A 12799-nucleotide genomic window follows, 5' to 3' on the forward strand; every position below is an offset into this window, starting at 1 on the left:
ATATTGTATTCAGTCCTTCCCTGATAACGAACTTTACATAAATTTACAACACCATTATTCTTACATATATTGTACCAGGTAATATATGTACATCAGCACAAGGTTCAATGGCTAAAACATCATTAAAATGTGAATCAAAATGCAGGTGTATTGAATTTTCAATTTGTTTTAGTGTATGGTGACAACAAAAAATAGATATTATGATATACCTTATATTTGCGGAAAGTGAGACCCATGATCTATACTCAGTGGCGGAAGGAGCAGTGAGATATTTTACAGGCTTCATTTTGTTGATTGATCTGGCTGCCCCTGCTTAAATTATAAAATCAAAACTTTTGTACACATAAATTTCCTAAGTCCATAGGTTAAAATAGCCGAGGCCCACCCAGCAAGTTCACTTAAAACAGAAGAAAGAAATACACGCACTAAAACATAAAGTCAAGAAATAGAGTTAAGAAACAGAGTAAGGATACTCCCCATCTCGCCTAGCAAACAAAACACCATTCTCCGGAAGCTCCGATCAGAAATTTAATGACCATTATAATATTATGTTATTTATATGACGCCCTCCTTACATGAATTTCTAGTTCCGCCACTGTCTATACTCTTAATAACAAATTGGTATAATGATTTACTTGCATCCATAATATATCTATAATCCTGAGGCATATCAATGGATCACATTTGGATCAGTGTTGCATGGTTCGTTGTTCAGCTTGTGGAACTGTGATTGATCAGTTCACTTTCTTCAGGAACACGATACTTCTTCGACATCGATCACGTTCGAGTTCGCTAACTTGAGCGATCCACCTTTAACTTAGGTGATATAAGAAAAGAAGATAACTTGATACCGTTTTGGTTGAGAATCTTTTTAAAAACGTATTTTAGTAAAAAACTAATAAAATGAAGGAGTTGGGAAGATGATGCAGATGAAAGAAAGGAAACAAGGGATATGCCCTTACAAAAACATATTTAGATGCCCTCATAAATACCTATCGAAGGTCCTTATTTTATGAGTAACCATAAAAATTTCATTTTTTGATTAGCTTACTTTTATATATTCGGGTAAAGCAAATATTTTAATTATAATAACTATAACGAGACTATATATCACTTAGTGTTGAGTCCTACAGTGGGCACCTAAAGTTTACGAGTTTACTTTAAAAAGGTTCTCGGCCAAAAAGAGAAGCATATCACTGCCCATCAAGTAGTATCCATATAAATCATTTTATATCGATTTACGAAAACTTAAACTTCCGTCTTTTCCAAAATCAAAACTTTATTTTAATTTAATCCTGACATTTATAATAGTCACATCCTGATGCATATTAGAAGAGCTCATACACATGTCCCAAAATATGCACATAGATGATAGAGAATGAAACAAACAGATGTGCTATAAAGATAATATCGGGAAAATGGACTCATTTGCAGTTACCTTTCCAACTAGTTCCATTGCACAGGTAGACGTAATCAAATCCATGGCATCAGAAAGAGTCGAATATTTTTGCATAGTTGTTGTCCCTGCAGCAACAGATAATTATTCACAAGTAAATTCAAGTAAGGATCTAGTGCAACATTAAGGATTAACAGCATCCGGTTTTAGTTGCAATCAAGACTGTGATCCGATCATCCAACTTATCCCGCAGAGATGGCTGGCTTTGAAGCCGGCTTCACCAACTCGGTCCCATGTGCTTTTCCAGACGAAAATTCCATCAATTTTACCCCGAAGCTGTAAACATTGGCCGGAATCGTGACCCATGATGCAAACAAAATTAGATCAAGACTTAATGCAAACAAAATTAGCTAAATTTGCTAGAAACATACTCAAATAAATCTGATCTCGTACATGATAGCATCAAAACTAGCCATCTATATAACAAGTGGTACAATTAGCATTGAAATAATTGTATGAAGATATTTAACAACATTCAACTGAAATTAAATATAGATCCAAATGAAACTAAACAAGAAAAACGTACCTTGCAGCTATATATGAAAGCATCTATTGTACGGACAAACCATATGAAATAGATGATCAAAAGCGGAATAATATAATAAATGAACATAAGAGAATTATGCGGTTCCATGGAATGAATGTAAACAGAGAAATTTCGAGGTGAAATGACGAACTGAATGACCTAGTTAGTCCCGTAAACATTGGGGGAGGGGGGCTAGGGTTTTCTGAAGCGATTTAGGCTGAAGATAAATTTATAAGGAAAGAGGTCTTTGTAATAAAAATATCAGAGTGTATATATATTAAATATTTTTCCTCCATAAACTAAAGAGTTTTTTAAATTAGAATATATTAAAGATTTTTAAATTACATAGATTTGGGTTTATTGTGGTATACCATCTACTTCTTGATTTTATATATATTTTTAATCTAATTTAAATAATACTACTGAAGGGATGATTTATTATTCAAAATAATAAATGAAAATACAATGCATCATGGTGGAAAGAGAGGTGGAGACGGATGACTATACAGTACAGAAGCTATAGGGCTTTTTTCTCAGTTTGGACTTTTGTATATTGGACACTTGGCCAAATTAAAAGAAATGTGGCCTGTTTTGTTTTTAATTTCTAATTTTTATAATTGGAATAATAAAGGCCAATAAGGGGAATAGTAAATTAAAATGATTTTATATTTAAAAGTTGATGATGTACTCTGAATCAAAAATTCTTTTATAAATATCTAATATAAAGTTAAATTACGGTTATCATTAAGGAATTCAAGTTATTTCTTAAAATATGATTATATTTTTAGAATTTTAAATAACCACAAAAGATAACAATATACATGCTAAAATTATGATATTAATATAATGATATAAATGTCTTTAATACTATTTTATGAGCTCAAATTATAATATTATATTGATTTATTTAATATCGTTCATGTAACCGTCAACAAAAAAGCATACTTGCCATTTTTTATATTACCAAAAGTGTATATGAATATCATTCTATCATTCCTAAAATATCAGTTTTAATATGTGCCTATACGGTGGGTCTTAGCTAGCAATTTTCTTTCTAAACTATGACGGAATATTTTTGTCGTAAAAGTAAGCTATTGCGATGGATTTCAGAGTTATTTTTGATATATAATTATGTCGTAAGTTTGGGATCCTTGTTTTTTGTACATGTCGTTTTTCCTAGTTTCCCGTCATTGTTTTGGCATCAAAAAACACACACACATATATACATAAACCTCCCCAAACATGCAATCAATCTTTGAAATGCCAAAATGTAAACACATTCATAAACACGCAACCATATATTCATATTGGAAATGCCAAAATGTAAATAATTGTTACAAAAGTTTGTCCATGGCTCCATGCCATTGTACAAAAGTTTCACTGTTTCATTCATAATTCACTACTAAAGTTTAACCTTTGATCACGAGACCACCTTTAGATCTAATATTAGGTGTTGGACGGAGTTCGGGATCTTTGGACTCCGTAGTATCTTGTAAATCTGGCCTGTTAGAACACACGGCTGGAAGGAGCTAGGAGAATGATTTTAGTGTTTCTAGAGTCGCTCAGTTGGGATTTCCCAAGTTCACTAGTGATAATTCAAATGCATGCCATTCTATAGTCGAAAAGTTTTTTAAATATCAAGGTACAATCTTATATTACCAGGCGTCATTAACATCTTTTTCGGTGCAGGAATGACTAGCAAGAGCGGTAGCCCCGCGGTCATGGTAAATTGACCTTAGTTCTATACCCATGGGTAGAACAATACAGCATAACTAACGTGAATATTCTCCTTCATTTTTAGCATAATTCAAGGTCAGGATTCCAAAATGAAGAGTGAAAACCCTGATTATAATAAGATTCTGCTAATTAACTTGAAAAGATTAATATTTTAATACAAAATTATTTTCAATATCATAAACTAAATTGGAATATATTAATTTTTTTTTAAAATTTCAATATTCTTACGGCCAACTAATACAATATAAGGTGGGCATGAGTAGAAATATTAAATACATATACCCAAATCACATAAACCATTAAAAATGGAATTTGAACATCACCATAGGAATTTCTTGGTTTTTTTCCTAGGATTGCTTAATTATCTAATTTACCAATTGAAATAAAATTATGAAAAAAAGACTTAAACCTTATAGTAGGACTTTCTAGTTTCTTCTGCATGATATTACTATGCAACAATCTTAATATATTACATAATCGAATGCATATTACTTTTAGCTGTCTCAAGACAGATACAGAGCATAGCATAACATCTTAAGGTCACCTGCCATTACCATATAAGTCTGCAAATACTGAAATGAAGAAACTCAGTTCTTGACCTTCCAATTTTTCTTGCACCAAGAATTCATGCAAACTAACGAACTAAATCACGTACAATCCTCATAAGCTGATACATCCTTTCTCTTGTCACCGTGCGGAATCTCATTGTGCTCAAGCTTATCTGCGATGTGGATAGAAAAAGTAATTCTGAGCTAGAAAACCAAGCAAGTATAATTCATTAACATAATATCTATTGTTAGAATATAATATGATCCTGTTAATTATCCCTCATCCCAACACGTGGAGGTTTTTGGATCATATTATATTCTAACATCTATCTCAAAGGGAACTTTGAAATGCCTCTTCATTTTGTGATCCAAATATAATGGTTTCCATAAAAATGTATGCGAACTATATACAAATTATCAATCAAGACAGGGATATATCCGATTTTAAACCTTTTAGCTTCTACGTCAATGAATCCAATAAATGTGACAATTATATGCATTTATTTCAACAAGTTCATTAACCCCACAAAGTTAGTGACATGTTAGCCTTCGGTTGCTCTTAATTGTTAGATAACTTCAATAAACTAGTAACATGTTAGCACCGGAGGCCCTCCGGTGGAAAAAAAAAACAGAATTCAACAAATAAAAACAAGAAAAAGGTTTTAACATTTGATTAATGATAACTGTAGTCTCATTAGATGTCTTGTGCTCCCTGGCATTTAAAAATAAGATTTTTTAAGAGTAGAAGAGTTACATATATGTCTATGAAAAATAATAATATAAAGATAGTACTTGCAATAGTTTTTAAGGTAATAGTTATGAGAGTACCTTCCCAGCATACGCATTCCCCTTTACTATCATCAGATACTCACAGTAAAGGTATTCATTTTCTAACTGCAGTAGATTTCTATTAGCGGCCATCTTCAAATTCTTCAAAACAGATCTTGGGAGTTCTGGCGCAACAAGAGATTGAACTGAAACCTGTATTAAATGGGAATCACATCACCTGACATTAAAAATACAATATATATATATATATATATTGAAACAACCCGGGTCAAATCCCGAGTCTTTTTCGAAAATCGGGTCAAGTCCCGAAATCCGAATCCGAATATAAGCTGAAATAAACTGGCCCAATTGCAACAACTTGGGTAATCCACAAGCCCACCACAGGCCCCCAAAAGATCATGATTTGTTGGTGCAATTAGTAGTAGTATTTATGCTTATAAACTGAACAAATATTCCCACTCTTCTCGATGTGGGACTGGGGTGTTACAAACTCCCCCACTTAAATTCCTGACGTCCTCGTCAGGCCGAAACGGATAGCCCATAGGCCCAGATCGAACCTCTCTAGCCATTGTGGGATAATACCGGCTGGCTTCGTGTCCCCGCCTCCGGATCTCTGTCCATTGCGGGATAATACCACCAGCCTTCGTGTCCCCACCTCCGGCAACTTGACGAATCAAGCTTTTGAGAACCTGGCTCTGATACCACTTTTGTAACACCCCCATCTTAAATTAAGACGAGGAGTTACCTACAAATCCAAAAACTGCAAACAGAGCACTAATATCCGATAAACATGAGTAAATAGAATCACTAAACAATAAAATCTTAACAACACTATAGGTCCATAAATCTCGATCACTGTAACTTAGGGTAGCTCTCCATCACACAGCCCCGGGTCCCTCTAAGAACCTGCCAGAAGAAGAATACGGCATGAGCCAAATGCCCAGTACGGATTGGAAGCATTTACAAAACAAGAAACATTTAAATATTTTGACAGTAATATAAATCAGTTATTTTAAAATAATAGGCGGAGGCAACAAGGGGTTAGGACATTTCATACCGAGATCAAAACATATACAAATACACACATCATAGGGTACCTAATGTGTGCAACAAACCGGCTAACGTGTACGGCATATACAACGTCACCGTCAAATCACAAATCATATCAAACTGAACTGGATGCATCCACGTATCCTGAACAAATAATCAAAATGGCCAAAGCTCCTCCCAAGAGCTAACAGAAGGATACGCCGTGACCAATCACACCGTCACGGAAGTGTCATGTCAATGGTGCCGCAAAGACATGGCTGTAGTACCCCCACAGCTGGGAAACTCGGTATACCCTATATCTCTCTAAGGGTTCACATAAATAAAATAGTTTTCACAATTTTAAAATCATACGATACATATATTTCAAATAAGCCGAACAAATCATAATTTGTAAAATCTTTGAGAACCGCATGACAAATATTTGAATATCTCAAAAACAGATTTTAAAATAATTTTCGGAAGTCATGAACAGAGTCGAAAACAGTTTAGCACGAGTAGCGATGAATTAAAAGGACAAAATCCTTACGAATCAAAAATAGTTTATTTCCATGAGGAATAGCCGAGTAAAATTCGGACAGAAGTAAAACAGATTCTTTTATAGTTTGGAATGCAACTGAAAAAAAACGATTTTGAAATAGATTGTGAGATAATTTTCAAAAATCAAATTAGTCAAATAAATATTCGCAGAAGGAACAAAGTAAAGATGAAACGAATATAACAAGTTATAACATGAATATCGCTGAATCAAAGAGAACGAAATCCGTACAAAAACGCCAAACAGAAAGGATCAAAACAGAGTAAACAAATTTAACACTAATTGAAGTAGTGCGGAATAAAAGAGAATAAAATCCGTACAAATCAAAAATAGTTTATTTTCAAGAGGAGTGCTGAATAAAGAGAAGGAAATCCGTACCTCGAAAATAGCAAACTCAAAGACTAACGAACCTCGCAAGGGACCAACTAAACTCCCGAACCCCGACTTTAACTTAAACTCCAATTATCTCCATGATTGCAATCTGCCCAGACCAATAATATACTGTTTTGACCCTCTAAACGAGGTTTTATGGAAAAACTCAAAACACGAAAGTCGTAGAGAACGAAAAGACCTTTCTGAAAAGGTATGGCTCATCAAAATCGGAGTTATAACGAATCGGTAATTAAATAAAACGTCTGCTGATCAGATTCAGAGCGAAAACATGACCTGAATATGTTTTTGGGATTTTGAGAACAGTTCGAAAACGAATCTGAGAAAACATTGTGAACGAAAGTCGTAGGAGATTGAAAGAGCTTTCCGAAACATCAAGAATCGTCGAAATCCGATAAGAATTGAATTTACTACGAATTTTACAAGAAGACAGCTGATTTATGAGAATAAAGCCCTGCGAATTTTTGTAATAAAAACGAATAGAAGGTTGGGTGGCTCTCAAAAGTGTATATAAAAGAATGGAGGATTACAATCAATATATAGAGTCTTGAAACCCTAATTCTAAACCTATCCATAATCGGAATACAAGTCTGATCCAAATTCTAAGTCCATTATCCTAATTCAATTTTAAATCCTAATTATAATCCATTTTTAATCCCCTATTTATTAATACTAATCTATTAATATTATTCTAAAAATTACGGGATATCACATTCTACCCTCCTTAAAAAGAATTTGGTCCCCAAATTCCAAATCCCCCCAAAATCTACTCTCTAATATTCATTTAAAAACAAGGCACATGACTGAAAATTCCCCACTCTTCATCATTACTATTCTATTATTATTAAAACTACATATATTATATATATACCCCCTTAAAAAGGATTCCGTCCCCGGAATCTAACGAAACTAAAACTCGTACCTGAACCGAATAAGTGCGGACATCTCACACGAATTGAATCTCTCATTTCCAAGTAGACTCTTATACCGGATGATCCTTCCATAAAACTTTGATAAAACGAAACAAGCAAATAAAATAACTTTAAACAGAATACCCATCCTATTGCGGGTCTACCCACTCTCACAGGTCAACCTAAATAGATTTTCTACAGGAAAGAACCTGGCTCTGATGCCACTTGAAACAACCCGGGTCAAATCCCGAGTCTTTTTCGAAAATCGGGTCAAGTCCCGAAATCCGAATCCGAATATAAGCTGAAATAAACTGGCCCAATTGCAACAACTTGGGTAATCCACAAGCCCACCACAGGCCCCCAAAAGATCATGATTTGTTGGTGCAATTAGTAGTAGTATTTATGCTTATAAACTGAACAAATATTCCCACTCTTCTCGATGTGGGACTGGGGTGTTACAAAATATATATATGTGTGTGTGTGTGTGTGTGTGTGTGTGTGTGTGTGTGTATTTGCCTGGAAAAAGGAATTACATTAATTAGCAAATTGAAATTTAGTAAATTAGCCACTATATAGCATACATGCCGCATTAGGTTGCGAATATATTCCTTCTCTATATAAAATTGTTTGACAACACCCTGAAGAAAGTCATTCTCCATCAGAAGTTGTTGTTCCATTTTAATAGCCATATGCACATCTAGCATAAGAGCCTCCTTCTTTAGCTCCTTGGCACACCTGCATAAGATACATGATGAATAAGAAAAAAGATGAAATTCAGTCATAGCCATAAGAAACTTTAAAAAATTAATTTAAAATTATACACTTTTGAAATTAAATAACTAGATAATTGTCAAACTTAAGCTAATTTCACAATACTAATCAAAAAAGGAGAGAGTCACCCTGAATTTATTATTTTTAATAGTCAAAGATTTATAAAGCATGAGGTTTCACAAACACACAAAAAGTAATTGAAGTTGATTTGCTTTAAAAAGAAAAAAAAAAGATATCAATGAAGTTTTGTGAAACTGTTTTATGGAGTTCATAAAAGATCATTAAGAAATATGAATTATTGTTAGGAATGGTTTCTTAGATCATTTATATTACTTAATGAGTTTTCATCAACTTGCATATCTTATTGAATTAAAACGATTATTATAATAATACTATTAATCTTAAATGATAAACAAAAAAAATTATAAAAAGGCACAAATGATTACCCCACCAAAAAGATAAAAATATTACCTGATCTTTTTGAACCAAACCTTGATGTGCTCCAAGTTAAGACCAGAGAGAATGGAATTGTCACCGACCATTACAAGCATATCAGAGTCAGTTGGGTTGTGAGACTCCTCAAACAATTGATGAAGTAGCATAATCTGATTGACTGAGTACGTCATCAACTCATCGCCATGACTTCCAAATTGGTGATTTCCTTTTGATTCCATTTTATAAACGAATAATACACAAAGGTCACAGCCTGATATGTGATTATACACCTTTGAGAGAGCTCCTATGTGAAATCATCTTTGTGGACAATTGAATATTTATGTATGATGGTTAGAGGTAGCCAAAGGTCACATGTAAAATGTATGATGATAAGATGAACATTAATTTTCATAAAAGTACAAAAACGGTTGTGCAGTGTAGGGGTGAGATTTGACTACTTTACAATTTGTAACGCCTGTATTTGTTGTTTGTTTGTCAGTTTGCTAAATATTACTAAACTGAATTTGACTCATCTTTTGAGCCACCTCAAAGATAATAAAAGATGTTTACACTATCCAAATATCATTTTTCTCTTCTTCTACATTGATTTAAATTCCTCAAGAAACCGCATCATTTGGCATCTTACTTGATTAAAAAAAACTTCTTCAAAATACACATAAATTTTTAATACTTCTTCAACTATTGATGACTTTTTTTTTGTTTTATTATCTCTTAAAGTGTAGCATGAAACTGTTTATCAATTTCTAATGAACTGCATAACTTTGTCCCCCGTGATTAGGCCTGTAAAAATTGGTTGGTTGGATGTAGAATTGTTCGACTTCAATAATATCTATTATGTATGGGTAGGATTCATTGAGCTTTTTTTTTTATGGTCTCTCCATGCTTGTTCTATTTCTTGTAATTGAGCATCTTAGACCAAACCCCTTATATTAAATATATATTGTCTTATATGATTAGCTAAAAAAGAAATTATTTTTAATAAAATGCGGTTCAAAGAAATTTTTTTTTATTAAAAAGAAATTATTTTTAAGAAATTTCTTTTTAATAAAAAGAAATTTCCATATACTATATATACAATTTCAAAGAAATTGCAGTTTTATTCAAAGTGGCAGAATGAATTAATGAGCCCATTGGCATAAGGAAAAATAACAGGTTTGAATGATTAAATGTGATTCAGAGTTTTATAATTTTGATCTTATTAAAATAATTAACGATATCAATTATAATAGTCATCGTAATTAAGAAGAAATAGTAATCTAACATAACAAAATCAGATATATACTGATCTTCAATTGGATTGATGAGGGAAATGTAATGAGAAGTAAAATATCTTAGTGACCTGTGAAAAATCTTTTGCGGAAAATACAAAGATTAAGGTATTTGAGAGCTTTCTTTTAGATAGATAGTTCAGCTATCAGGAACAACAAATCCCTGGATCTGTATTTACTATTCGGTGGTGTTAAGTTCTGACATGTTAAAGAAAAAACTGTTAGGAGCTCCACATTAACTGTGAAGGACAAGGTGCTATTTAACAAGTCTAAGAATAATTAACCTCTATGCTTAAGATATTAATTAAGTGTTGAAAAAACTCCATAAAATATTATTTTCTTGCTGAAAAGATACTTGAGATAGGTTCGATATGTTTCAGAGGCATGCAAAAGTCTGCGAACCAGTAAGTCTATGTAAACAGTGTTCAATATTCATACCTTCCGTGAGTAGTTTTGAACTTGTGGTTTTACCCTCCCTTAAAGGATTTCACTTAGTTGGGTATTCACACTTGTGTTTAGGTATATATCTTATCAACTATTCGGCATGCATGTGATCCTACCACCACGAGAACACATATTTTGCAGATGAAGGAATTGATGATCAGCCCACTGTTGATCAATATCTGTTTAAGAGAACTTGAACTTCGGAAAAAGAAGAAAAGCTTTCTGGATTGACAAAATAAAAACAAACATATGAAATGTTTTAGAAGGGCATGACTACATTCTCAAATTACAACCCCATTAGGGCCTTAGAACTTGCTTCTACCAGGTAATATATGTACATCAGCACAAGGTTGAATGGCTAAAACATAATTAGAATGTGAATCAAAATGCAGGTGTATTAAATTTTCAATTTGTTTTAGGGTAAGGTGACAACAATAAATAGATATAAAGTATGATATACCATATATTTGCAGAAAGTGAGACCCAGGATCTATAGTCTTAATAACAAATTGGTAGAATGATTTACTTGCATCCATAATATTTCTATAGTCCTGATGCATAACAATTGATCACATTTGGATCAGTGTTTCATGGTTCGTTGTTCAGCTTCAGAAACTGCGATTCAGTTCCCTTTCTTCAGGAACTGCGATTCAGTTCCCTTTCTTCAGGAACACGATTCTTCTTCGACGTGGATCACTAGGGTCACACTCTAGTTCGCTAACTTCGGCGATCCACCTTTAATTTAGGTGATACAAGAAAAGAAGATAACTTGATACCGTTTTAATCAAAATCTTTTTAAAAACGTACTTTAGTAAAAGAAATAATAAAATGAAGGAGGTGGGAAGATGATGCAGATGAAAGAAAGGACACACTAGACATGCCTCTACAAAAACAGATTTAGATTCCCTGATAAATACCTACCGAGGTCCCCCCTATTTTACGAGTAATCATAAAAAATTTCACTTCTGATCTTCCTATTAAAAATAAATGGGGGAGACGATCTGATGCAGATCTGGTGGGGTAGCATTAGATATAGGCAGAATGCTAGTGATGAAATCTCTTTGGCTGTCAGCAGGAATTGTTTAACACCTTTATCCCAACCATTGCAGTCCTCTAAGAAGCCTAGCATCCAGGAGTTGCTAGACGTAAATATTCAGCAATTCTTGCTCAAATGAGATCCCATTTAAATATAAGATCTGATCTCAACCACATATTTTTATCCCTAAATTAAATCACAACCACAAATTTTATATTTACTCCACCCATCCCTCAACACCAGTCACTGCCACATCTCCAGTTATACCCCTGAAACCACCAGACGGTTACGCTTCTCCGATTCTATAAATATCCCCACAGTATCCACCCCTACTCATCACATCTCATGAATTTTCATTTTACTCACTTTATCTCTCCTAGGGTTTTTAATTTCTCTCTCCACAATCACTCCAATGATTGAACAGGCTGTGAAGAATGGCGACGCTACCAAAGGGAACGCTCAGGCGGTGGCATTCACGGCGATGAAGCCGATGCTGTTCGTCGAGCCGCCCAAAGCGAACGATGCCGTTTTGTTCTATAAGTCGGGTACTTGGCACCGAAGGAGAAGCCACACATTTGTAGATGGCGGTGATGGTCTGTAGATGTTGGTTGTTGTGGTGTGTTGGTGGTGGTGATTTTAATGTAATGATTTATATTTAAATTTGGTTATTTTCATCATGATGTTGGTGGTCAGAGTTGATGAACGGAGCTGGTGGCCGGATCTGGTGGGCATGAATAGTGGCCGAGTGTGGTGATTTTCGGTTGCCGGCGTTCATTTTTCATTTTCTGGTAGTGATTTTTGGTTTGCCGCTGGTGATTATTGGTGGTCGTCGGAGGTGGTGGTGGCCGGAGATGGAGTTCGGCGGTGGATGGTGGAATTAAA

Source organism: Daucus carota, chromosome 4, assembly GCF_001625215.2.
Source record: "Daucus carota subsp. sativus chromosome 4, DH1 v3.0, whole genome shotgun sequence".
Taxonomy (NCBI): Eukaryota; Viridiplantae; Streptophyta; class Magnoliopsida; order Apiales; family Apiaceae; genus Daucus; species Daucus carota.